This window comes from Stenella coeruleoalba (genome assembly GCF_951394435.1).
Source record: "Stenella coeruleoalba genome assembly, chromosome: 18".
Classification (NCBI taxonomy): domain Eukaryota; kingdom Metazoa; phylum Chordata; class Mammalia; order Artiodactyla; family Delphinidae; genus Stenella; species Stenella coeruleoalba.
Window position 1 is genome coordinate 69,310,145 of NC_137164.1, and position 12,336 is coordinate 69,322,480.

Below are 12,336 nucleotides of genomic sequence, written 5' to 3' on the forward strand. Positions count from 1 at the left end.
TATTCTAACCAGGCAGTATGCTTCCACTAAATCCAAATAAAATCTGCAAGGCCACTTCCCCCCGTGGTGCAAAACAGTCTGAGCTTTCGACGAAAAGGACAGAAAAGTAAGCTGAACGCTGCCAGCTGTCAGCTTTTTTTTTTTTTTACATATTGTTGCAACTGCCACTTTTAAAATTATTCAACACCTTGAAGAAAACAGTGACAAAGATGGAGATTTCTTAGAAAAGAGCTCTAAAGCACTAAGCAGGAGATTCGTGCCTGCAGCCAGGGTTAACCCAGCCTGCTTTGCAATTTAAGGATCAGTACACATTAAATGAAATGAACTGCCTGGGGAATTCTACCATTACCTTTTTTTACAAACAGCATAAACATTAATAGAGCTTTACTTATCTTCCCTTAACGGGTTCTATATGTTAATACAGTAATTCACACTGGGGGGAAAATACAAATGAAAGTGTTTAGAAACCTTTGCTTAGAAAATAACCTCACCCTCCTAGAACATTCCTTTCACGTGTGGATCTCAAAGCACTTTGCATTCCCCAGCTAGTGGCAGGGCTAGGAATAGGATCAAAATATTATTCAAATGGTAGGTGAAAGAAACATCGTCGTGGAGCATACATATCAAGGTGATTTTTAGGGGTCCATGAATAGATTCATCAAGTGACTTTAAAGTTAAGAATCTGTTGGAGTAACTGCCCAGTAAATCAAGAACCAAAAGAAGTTCTTTGGAAACCCTGAACTACTGTACGTATTTAATCATTACTGTTGTTGTCAATGTTCATTTAAAAAAACAATAAATCAGAAGGATGGCATTGAAGAGTGAGAAGAAACAGGCTCCACAATTTAAATGGAATCATTCTTTATTCCCCTTCCCCAACAAGCAACCTCAACGGCATTTGCTTCCGCCTGCCAGCCGGCCAAGCCAACTTAGGGTCTAACACTCGTCTCTCTGTACTCCAGGCACCAAAGAAATGTGTAGGTAACCAAGCTTGTCTAGATGGTACTGATGAAGAACATCCCATAGTCTTCCCATTTCCTTTAATTAGAAGGCATTACTCTATAGCCTAAGGTACCAGTAGTCTTTGTTTAGAATGCCCCAACCTCAGAAAGGAGGAAAGACTGATGCTGCCTTTCACCTGAGAAAGACCACAGGTGAGAATTCAGATCGGTACTCGAGAGTCAGGTCCTGTAGACATGATGCCCCTCTCCTGAAATGACTGACAAACTAGGAAACAAGCCTCGACTCCATAACAGTGGAATGGTTCAGCCTTGGCCTAACCTTTGACTTCACAGCCTTGAGTTGCACGGCACAACCTCTAAATGTGGACTTAGTTGCAATCAGCAGGATTCACAATATTGCCCATTGTGGTCTCCTCGGGAAGACCCTTCCACTTTCTCCACTTGCTCATTAATTCCCTTCTTTTGCCATAAAGTATTTACAACCAAGTGATGAAATATTGTCATCAGAAAAGATTCCATTTATTTTGAAGCCATGATTGAGTCATTTCATTGTCTCTTTTTTATTCTTAATTTGAGTATTGGGCCCACCATTTAAGGTGCAGAAGCATTTAAAAAAAGAAAAAAAAAAAAGGTAGGTTTTCTTTCCAAGGGATGAGTCATTGGGTAGCTCCAAGAGGGGTCCACAGTCTTCTATGAAATCATGGGAGTACACTGGGCATCACACAGTAAACATGACTAAAACACCCAGTGTGCTAAATTTATCCTTCACACTCTCTGAATATCATTCTGAGCCCTCAGCTCTCCCCATGGAAATCAGGCAACCATCTGGAATTTTCTCCTCCCACTAAGTTGTTATGAAGTTCATTGTTTATCATATACACTTCTAGATCAGGGGTTCTCAGCTGGGAGTGTCTTTGTCTCCTTTTCCCCAGGGAATATTTGGCTACTGCTGGGGACAATTTTGATTGTCACCACTTGGGGACTGCTACCATGATCTAGTGGGTAGAGGCCAGGGATGCTACTCAACATCTTACAATGCACATGACAGCTCCAAACAAAGAATCGTCCAGCCCAAAATGTCAATAGTGTCGAGGTTGAAGAAGCCTGTTCTAGATATTCTCTCCTGCCTGCCTTGTTCATACTTGGTATGGAAAGACTCTTTTACTCAGCAGCCTGAAGAGCTCCCATAAATCCTGAAAGAATGACTCACCTATAAATAAAGGAGTGGGAAACAGATATATTTTCTTGGTGGGAACTGAATGTCACCACCCACATTCTGTGAAGGAGAGGCAGATCACTATTCACTCTTCTAGGAAAATTAAGTTGAAAGTTTCGCAATTTAATTCTTTTTGGTTCACATGCAAATTATAATACACTGCAAATGGGAGACACTGACAGGTTAATTGCTCCCATGCCTCTGGTCCAGCTGCACAGAACTGATGCTGAGGAATCACGGAGCAGGAAAAAGGCATCAGAGAGGGTCAGCCCGTTCCATGAAGCTGGGTGCATCAGTATCCCTTGACTGTTGAGTTAGAATGACTGATAATATAAGATATACTTAACATTCGCTGGTTTGATTCCAGCTTTTTTAAATAGTCTTTTAAGAAGACGTTGGCACTGCTTTTACTCCTTTATTTTTTTCCTTGTACTTCTTAAAAAGAAAATATAAATGCAACATATGTTTCAGGCAAATTGGCTCAGAGCTCCAACAAGGTAAAAAGAACTCTCCTAGACAGCCAGTGCTCTCAAATAAAAATCATGCCCAGTCCCCAAGCCTTTCTAGTTACACAATTTTTGTTCCCAACAATCAGATTAAACGACCACACATTTATCTTTGTCCTGAGACCTTTCCCCATGACCAGCAACATATTTATCATCTGTGCTATACCGTTTGTGTATGTGCATGTATGTTCAGGTTATTTATATAATTCCAATTAGAACATTTTGTATCCCTCTTGAGATGATGAACTTTTCAAAAGCAAACTGTGAGTTTCTGAATCATCTCAAAGTGCTTTTTCAAGCACCGGGTTATATATACAATACTCAACACATGTTAGTTGATCATTTTTATTTCTGAGTGGAGAGGGAATAGGGATGGTATGTACATTATTTTAGCCATATGCCTCCTCCTCTTAAAGCACTGTTCTTATTCATGATTGAGTTTGAGTTGATATTGTACTGTTCAAGTTCTTAGAGCAGCCGGAAAGCGAAAACTAAAAGTCAGAGCTGAAGGTTTAGGTTCCAGACAGATCCAGACCTGTGAACTGAAGGCACGAGAGAAGACGAGCTGAGCAGAAAGGAGCCGGGACGCTAAACGGCGCATAAGTTAAGTAGCTGGAAGGAGAGAAACCATAAAAACCAGCGCAAGCTCAGCAGGAGAAACTGGGGCGATCATGTGGCTTGGAGATACACAGTGCTCTCTGGTGCTGTAGTCACTGTCTCAGTGTGGAACCCAGGTCTCCGATGTGCCTCATTCTAGGCTCTCAGTGCAGCTTGGAGGGAAAGCAGGATGAAGTGGAAGAAAACAATAACCACTGAACCAGACAGAACAGACTTCAATGGTTGCAACCACCCGCTACTCAAATGACCTCAAAGAAGTCACTTAAATCTCCCCAAACTCCATTTCCTCATCTTTAAAACGGGGACAATCGTGATTACATATCAGGGTTGAGGTGACACGTGTAACGAACTGGCCAGTGTTATGTGGTGCACTTCTCATCACATCACACGGTACTCTCAGTACTGGAGACAAAATATATGAGTGATAGCCAAAGCAAAATTGGATTATGAACATTCTTAATCCATGGCAATTTAAAACTACATGGGCTAACCACTGATTCTCAAAGTAGAAAATATCGTGTTCACTTAGAAGACTTTAAAGCACTGAATTTACCATATAACTAGAAAAAAAAACCTGTTTTCCTGCTATTTCCTACCAGGGGAGAAACACAAGGCATTCCTAAAATCTTCAGAGCAAGACATTTCTCTTCTAAAGGAAACAGGAGTCTTTTACAGAAATTTCCAAGTCCAACATCCGTGTTACATCCATTGTGCAGAGAATTCCTCAATTTATTACGAGCCAAAAAATTATTTGCATCTTAAGAAATAATTTGCTAAAAATTAGATAAGTAGACATTTTATACTCAGGAAATAACATTTCATTCTCTCAACAGGTTTCAAATAAAAGCCTACTCTGTGTGTTGAAACTAGAATTTTTTTTTTTTTTTTTTTTTTTTTTTTTTTTTGCGGTATGCGGGCGTCTCACTGTTGTGGCCTCTCCCGTTGTGGAGCACAGGCTCCGGACGCCCAGGCTCAGCGGCCATGGCTCACGGGCCCAGCCGCTCTGCGGCATGTGGGATCCTCCCAGACCGGGGCACGAACCCGTGTCCCCTGCATCGGCAGGCGGACTCGCAACCACTGCGCCACCAGGGAAGCCCTGAAACTAGAGTTTAAGTTCCTAGAAGAGTGGCAACCATGAAACTCAGGGAAAGAGAATACTGACTCAGAAAAATAAAGGTAATTCATAAATAAGTCAAAAGTCACCCCGCTTTCTCTTATACAGACAAAGCAACATGCTACCAGCACCAGCAAATTCAAGGTCCTACTGGTAGAGCCTTACAAGCTGAGCTGGCCTCAGATGAAGCCCATAGTTATAGGCCTGCCGGTGGGAGGGTCGGAAAACCATGCTCATTAGAGGAAGCTGTGAAGCCAGGAGGACTAAAGCGAGGGTTCAGGACCGGCTCAAGCCAACCACAGCTGCAAAGGGCAAGTCAATATTGCAGAGTAAAAACTAATGTTCAAAAATTAGCACTTAAAATGGTTTAGGAAAACTCTCCTCAGAAGCAGAATTCTGATCCTGTTTCAAGAGAGCCCTCTCTGCCATTCGTGTGTTCCATTTTTCAGTAGCACAATGTGCCTTTGGGCCCTCAACAGCTCCAGCTTTGCCTAACTCTGCAAACGCAGTATCGATTCCTGGGGGAAATCAATCCCAGCCTGAAGTCAGAACTTTCACCAAATCCCCATTTTTCTCCTCCACGCCAGAGCTCTGCTTGAATAAAACACGTGGCCCACAAAGCAAGGGTTTCTTTCCATCTTATTTGTTCAGCAACTAGGACTGAGACAGAGATTTTTGATCACATCAGGATGGCCCTTGTCCAAGGTTACAAGAGGGACACCAGGCCCACGCCTGACCTGCAGTACTTGGTAGAGAATATCTGGGCGTGTGAAATTAGAATTAGAGGTGAGGGTAGAATTTTTGGTTTGGAAATTGTAACTGGAATATGTAGAATCCCTAGCTGAATTTTAAAGAGCTCAGAATCTTCTGGGAAGGCACAAAAAATTGAAAACGAAAGGAAATATATATTAAGGGAAAAATCAAATCATTCAGAGCTTAGGCTTATTTTATGTTAAAAGGCATCAAGTTAAGCTAGGATGCTAATGGCCCTCACTCTTCTTCATCTTTTCCTTTCCTCTGCACCCATGGTACCCACCACCTCCTCTCCTCCCACCCAAAATTACCATCTTGCTGTGTTTTCATTCATACCTTTATACTTACTGATAAGATAATATGCTGACATATATGAATATATACATGAGTATGTAGAAATATAAACATGCAGAATTTTTCTCTTTACTTTACAAACCTGAGATTATAAGCTGATCTTTTCAGTTAAGAGCAAATTCATGATTAATTCATTATTTGTCATGCCTGCGTAACATCGCCGTTGCCCTTCTTTTTCAATTTCTCCCCTGATTCAAAAGAGCTGTACTGGTTAGATTAAAGACCATTTTTCTCTACTGTGCTTTTTGTTGAGTGTTGCTTTAGAGACTGTCCATTCCCAGCACCTCTAGAATCTTCCCATTGCTAATTTACATGGAGGCATTTTCCCTCACAGTTAACACCACAGGGCTGCTCCCTCCATGCAATGGGCATCCCAGAGACTGAAGAAGGAATTCTTAACTTAGGACCTGATGCCAATTTGTGCCCTCCAGGGTTTCTACTGTCAAGTGAGATTGTTCCATTTCAAGTCTTGTTAAAATCGGTTGTAGAGTTGAACCCTCTGAACTTGTCGTGGAGATTGGCTTGGAACTTGGAGACATGATGTTCTCAATCATGAAAGAAGAAGTAATGTGTTTCAGGTAAGAATTTATCATGTTTACTTTTAACTTCCTCCTGTAATTGGAAGGCCGGATTACCATTTTGGTGGGCGGGGTTCAGCTGCTGAAATTGGAATTTAAAAACCCTCAGTTTATATATCTCAAGCCCTAACGCACAACCCACAGCTCTGGATTCTATAAAATGTCTCCAGCACAATGATCACAGTAGAGTCAATGTAGTGTTGACTTTTTAAAAAATGAGCAATGTGAGAGTTGCGAGTTAAGTTTTATTTGCGGCAAAATGAGGACTGCAGCCCAGGAGACAGCGTTTCAGATAGCTCTGAGAAACTGCTCCAAGGAGACGACGGGAGGAGCCAGGATATATAGGAATTTTGCAACAAAAGGACAGGTAGTCGGGAATGTCAAAAAGATTATTGTTAATTAAAGAAAACCAGATATCTCAAGTTAAGGAGTTTAGCACTCTTCTACATATGGGAAGATGCAAGAGTCTGGGCTCACTGAAATCATTCCTTGGATGTGTACCTCAGCTGTCAGGGGCCAGTACCCTGTATTTTCACACCCTGAGTTTCCTCAGGGCTCACCGGCTCACACTGGAGGGTTGCAAATTGTTGATGACTGTGACATCCTTTGTTTATCGATATGGCAGGAAATATTCCATTCCATTTATAAATATTCCATTTATCAATAGCAATCAAAGCAAAAGATTTCCTTTTGATTAAACTTGAGCCATGTTCAGAGCTTCTCAAGAAATATTTATTCACCAAACCTAACCCTAGGACACAGTGCCTGTACTCTATAGCTTGGCTATAGCTTAATTTAATCTTGTTAACAACATTGTTAATATAAATAATCATTTGAAAAGTATAAATGCATGGCTTTTGGCAAATGATCTTACATTTTTTGGCTTTTTATTTTCAATTGCATAAAATCTAAAAGTTGGATGAGAATCTAAAGTTTCTTCCTACTTGGTCTTTTTGAATTCTAAACTTCTAAAATCAAATGACCCAGCACTGCAGAGAGAAATGTTTCTACCTGAGACGTAATTTTAGTAATTCTCCTAACAAAAATATTTGGCTACATTTGTCATTTAAGAAGGTAAATAAAAGTGTTATACAAACAATTCAGAATCCAGATTGATTCTGAAAGAAAGAAAAAACAAAAAAACCTCTAAATATACCTCACCTTCAGTCATCAGCAGGAAAACTCTAGACCTACATATAAAATCCAAAATTCGTTATTTTCTGTAGTCATTACTAAAAACAGATGCAGAAATTTAAGAAAAAGAGCAAAGTATCTAGAAGTTTCCAGATGTTAAATGCGTTTTTACTTATGGTTTTTGGAAACTACAATTCAGGTCACTAGAGATGGTTAATATAATTACCATATAGCTCCTGTTTAGTTGTCTGTGACTAACACACAAGAGTAAAACATTGGATCATGTTCTTGTTCTTAAACACAGCAGAATTTTTCCAGGTAGTATATACATTTTTCAAAAGGATATTTTGTAAGTTGCTGTAACTTGGCACTAAGAGGCACTTCACACAGTGTTTGCAGCGACCATGGACTAATGTGTTTCCCTACTGAATTCACAGCACGTGGACATTCCACAGCATAAGGATATACATGCTAACACCATGGTTTATGCATGGAGGAAGAGAGAGCCCAGAGCTGAAGCTTGCATGCTGGTCTCAGCTCAGCCCTTCTTTAAGCCATACAATCTTAGACAAATCACTTAATCTCCCCAACGTTCCTCCCCCCTCTGTAAAATAAGGAAATGCACTGTGGGTGTTGAGATAACAGCTATAAAAGTGAAGACAGTTCTCTCCGTAGATGGGTTATGACAGCATTAACATTTGTCATGCTAGGAGAGCAAACATACAGTGGATTCTGGGACGAAATTTTCCAATGAGTCCTTAGTCTTTCATGTCGAAAATGTCCAATGAACTCTAGATACCCCAGCAGTGCAAAAATTAAAGAACAGAATTTTTACAAACGCATCCATGTGATTCTAATCCAACTGTAGTATGGAAGCACTTATTATCAGAAGAGAACTAGATTTGGAGATAAAATGTTTTTTTCAGATGGAAATTTTATGAAATAAATCAGAACTCCCAATCACCTAATGAACCCAAACCCACTAAATACAAAGGAAGAATGTTAAACTCATAAAAATATAGTTCTTTCAAGACCACTGAGTAAAAGAACAAGGAAGTTTCAGATGCTAACTCTAAACCTATTGCCTATCACCGCTCTGAGCATTGAGGGGATCCCCCAAAAAAGGCTAGATCCCTGTTCTCAAGAGAATCTAAAAAGGTGGGGCTCGAAATCCATCAACGAGCCACAAGAAGACTGTACATCACAGAAACTTAACGCATGACCATTTCAGCCATTCGGAATATATACTTGAGTGCTGGGTTGGTGGGGATGGTATCTCATGGAGAAAATGGCTTATAAATGAAGATGTAACCATACGTTCTGTGAATTAACAGATAACTTCCAAAGGGGTGGAATGTTAAGTTAGTCATGGTTGGTTGAAGTTCAACTGCAAACATAGAATTATGGCGTAATAAAGAATTGTTATTTAATGATCTCATATCATTGCTTACTTTCCCAACTAGACTGCAAGTTTCTTGAAGGCAGAATGTGTATCCTTTGTTTTATACCCCACTACTAACTAGAAGATATTGGGCATCTAATAACTGTTGGTTGCTTGTCTATCCTAATCACTTAGTTGTGTAGGCAGCAGGAATTTTTACCACTGATTTGGAGACGATTAGGAGCTAGAAATGGTTTGTCTTTATCTTTGGCAATACACTCTTTTGTACTCAACAACTGGTACAACCCTAGAGCTTACTGTAGATTTCCAAAGCCTCCCCACCCCATAATAACAGCTTTCAGAGTCACAACAGCCCTCAGAGTTACCCTCTGAGCATGGAGCACAGTAAAATATGCGTCACTCACGTGGTAGGTGTGTAATAAACAGCTGTTAAATTCATTACCTGCTATTCCCTGGGTGCCCTCAGGACTTTGTTTACTCCGTTATTACACCACTTAAACACCACATTATACTTAGTCTTATGCATGTCATTCCCTCTGATTAGACTGCTAGACTTTTTGGCAGGGTCCATGCTATATTCAGCTCTGCATGTCCCAGCATCAGTACAGTATGTGGCACACATATGATCCACAAATACTGGCTTGGCAGGGTATACAGTTTCAAAAGTGGAAAGCTTTTTTTAAAAGACATGTGTTGCCGCCATGTACCCAGCTAAGAAATTCTGACCAGTGGTTTGCCAGCCCAGGCTTGAATACCTCCGCCTCCTGAGAGAGGGGAGGGGCCCTGGTTGTTAGAGAATCCTCTTCCGAGCTGAAATCACTCTCCTTGTGCCTCCTGCTTACTGGTTCTAACCTTTTATTAAGAGAAAAGCTGAATAGCTTCTTCTGCTACATCTAGAGGTTGTTCATTTGAAATAGAGGTCAGCAAGCTTGTCTCATTCGGGACGTTTCTTCCTCAGGATGTGTCCCGTTTTCTCTGAGTAATCCTTGTGGTATGTGGTCTCTGGATCAACGAGCATCTTAGCTATTCTCCCCAAATACTCCTCTAATCTATGCCCTTCTTGAAATACAGCATCAGAAAGGAACACAGTCCTCTTAAAGGTACTGACTACATCCCAAAATCCAAGCACAATTTCTCCATTAAGGCAGCCCAAGACCCTATGTAGGAGAAAATGGAGGAAACAGATTTAAACCATATTTGAGGGGGCTATGTAGCACTCAGCTTTCACTAGATCTTTCATCATCTATTGGGATGCTATCTGGGTCAGTTAAACTATCCTAGAATAGGCTAGTTTTCACTTTAAAACCTCATTTCCTACGTTCCAAATATAGGTTCCAAATTATCTAGAGAAAGACCAACTTTGAAAAACGGTGAAGCCATACACATTCACACATTTACCAGAATTCAGTATGAGTGGGAGTAGGGTGTAGGCAAGACCCTTTGCTAAAAGATGTGACTGGTGACTCAGTGCAAATAACATCAGTGATTAGATACAGAGACAGGTATTTGGCTGGGGGCAGAGGCAATGCATAGAGACAGGAGCTTGTAGACTCAAGAGTGACAGTTGTCATGGCTACTGGACATCAAGAAAGGGACCAGTATTATTAGTAGTTTTTCTATCTTTGATAACTTTTCTCTGTTTTTCTACTCTGCAACAGTGGCAACAGTGGCAGTTATCTATCATGCTCCATCACTTTCAAAAGAGTTTTAACCTAATTTTTAAACATTTTTAAATCATCAGTGTTTTGCCCTATCTTTTAAAGCTATTGTCATAATTCACATGTATCTTGTTCCAATCTCCATCAACCTACATCTAGCCTACATTTCGCTTCTGTTGTTCACCAGCATAATGTATAAAATGTTCTACTTTGGGATACATTATATTAAAATTTTTTGATTTTTCGCTCTGTTGTAAATGATAGGATAACACAGCAGTAATGAGAACTTGCACTGAGCTACAGCTGTCAGGACAATGAAAGGTGAGGTACCATAATCTCTGCATGGGCACTTTGATTTTATCATCTGGCTTCTCTTTTCATATATAAACATACTGAAACTAAGAAAAATGTCTGGTTGCAAAATGTTATCAAAACTACTTTCATCCTGTAACTTTCCCCCACCATTATTAACAGAAAAAAAATTTGGAAGTTAGAAAATATATCTCTAAAAATGTACTCACACATTAGTGCGCATTGAAACAGTCCTTGGATTAAAAGACACTCTCTTTGTCATATTGACAGGATCTAGACAGCTTAAGAGGAAACTCCAGATTGGAGGTTTTTAGTATTAAACAAATATTATTTAAGAATCACCTCTGTGGTGGTATCTCTATAGGAGAGTTCTTTTTCTAAATAAGAAATTAGTTGAATTGTGCTGTGTACAGGGCCATTGGGGTATTAACTCTTTCCTGCACCATCATATGATACTTGATCATTGCTTTGGTGAATGAATGAATTCCATTTGTCATTTCCACAGGTTGTCCTAGGACAAAGAGAAGGCAAGATTCAGGGTCCTTCCCAACTGAAACTGAGACAAAAGTAATTTTAAAAAGCACCGAGAATTGCTGAACACACTATTTGTAGATGGCAACTTGTGCTATATATATACCAAATAGAATTTAAACTATTAGATCAGCTGCTTTAAGCGTCCTCACACCTCTGAGTCTAACCAAACTATACTACGCAACATATCTAATATCAAAAATAAGACATGGCTCAACAACTCAAACACTAGCTCCAGTTTTATCCCTCTGAGCAAATACCTTGATGATCAATGATTATGGCTATCTTAAAAGATGCTTTAAAGCAGAAATGTTTTAGCTCAATTTTGGCACATTCTCCATCTCCTAGTGACTATTTTTTATGCAGTTCTATGTCTTCAGTGACTAATAATTGACCATTTGTAGCTTCCATTGCTTTCCACTCTCCCAGCATCCACAGAGAAGAGTAAAAACTCGTTTCAACACATACTCATCGAAATTAGTGCTTTAGAACTGCAACTTGGCCATTCATGCTGAACAGAAAAACATTTTACTCTAATTGATTCCTTTTTCACAGAAAAGTTCCAAGTCTCTTCCCACTCCCAAGTCCAAATTCGGCCCCCAATTCCCAGCAGAAGAGCTGGCTCTTAAGTAGTAAGTGGTAGCACACGTACCACTATCTCCACCTGCCTTTCCTCTCGACTCAGAAAGCCCGCCTCAGCCCCTGAACAAGCCCTTCAAGCCCAAAGAATCTTCCTGCAACCCCGCCTTCCCTCAAAGTCCCCAGCACTTCAATGTACATCTCTTCAGTGCTACATTTCTAAACGCAGAACTGTTACCTCCATTTTTACTACTTGCTCATCTAGGGCTGGACCAGATATGTGGGTGCCCTGGACCAGTTCATAATTTCAAGCTCTTTATTTTATGATCTCCAAAGGAGACAATTTTCTATTAATGCAAACCGCATGCCTCTCTGTCAGTTCAAAATAAGAGATTTATTTCCCGCACTAAACCTATGCTACTGTTAACTAGTTTAGAATTGCCTTTCATTTGGCACTTTTTCAATCACCTCTAACAGATGATGTTAGTCTCTCTGAGTACACGCTAAGGATAGGAGTAAATTACAGACTAAAAGACTGAATCAAAAAAGTTTATAATGTTTTTTTTTTACTTTCAGATCAGCAAAGTAGGTCTTCCCTTCGGTTTTCTCTTGCTGTTTT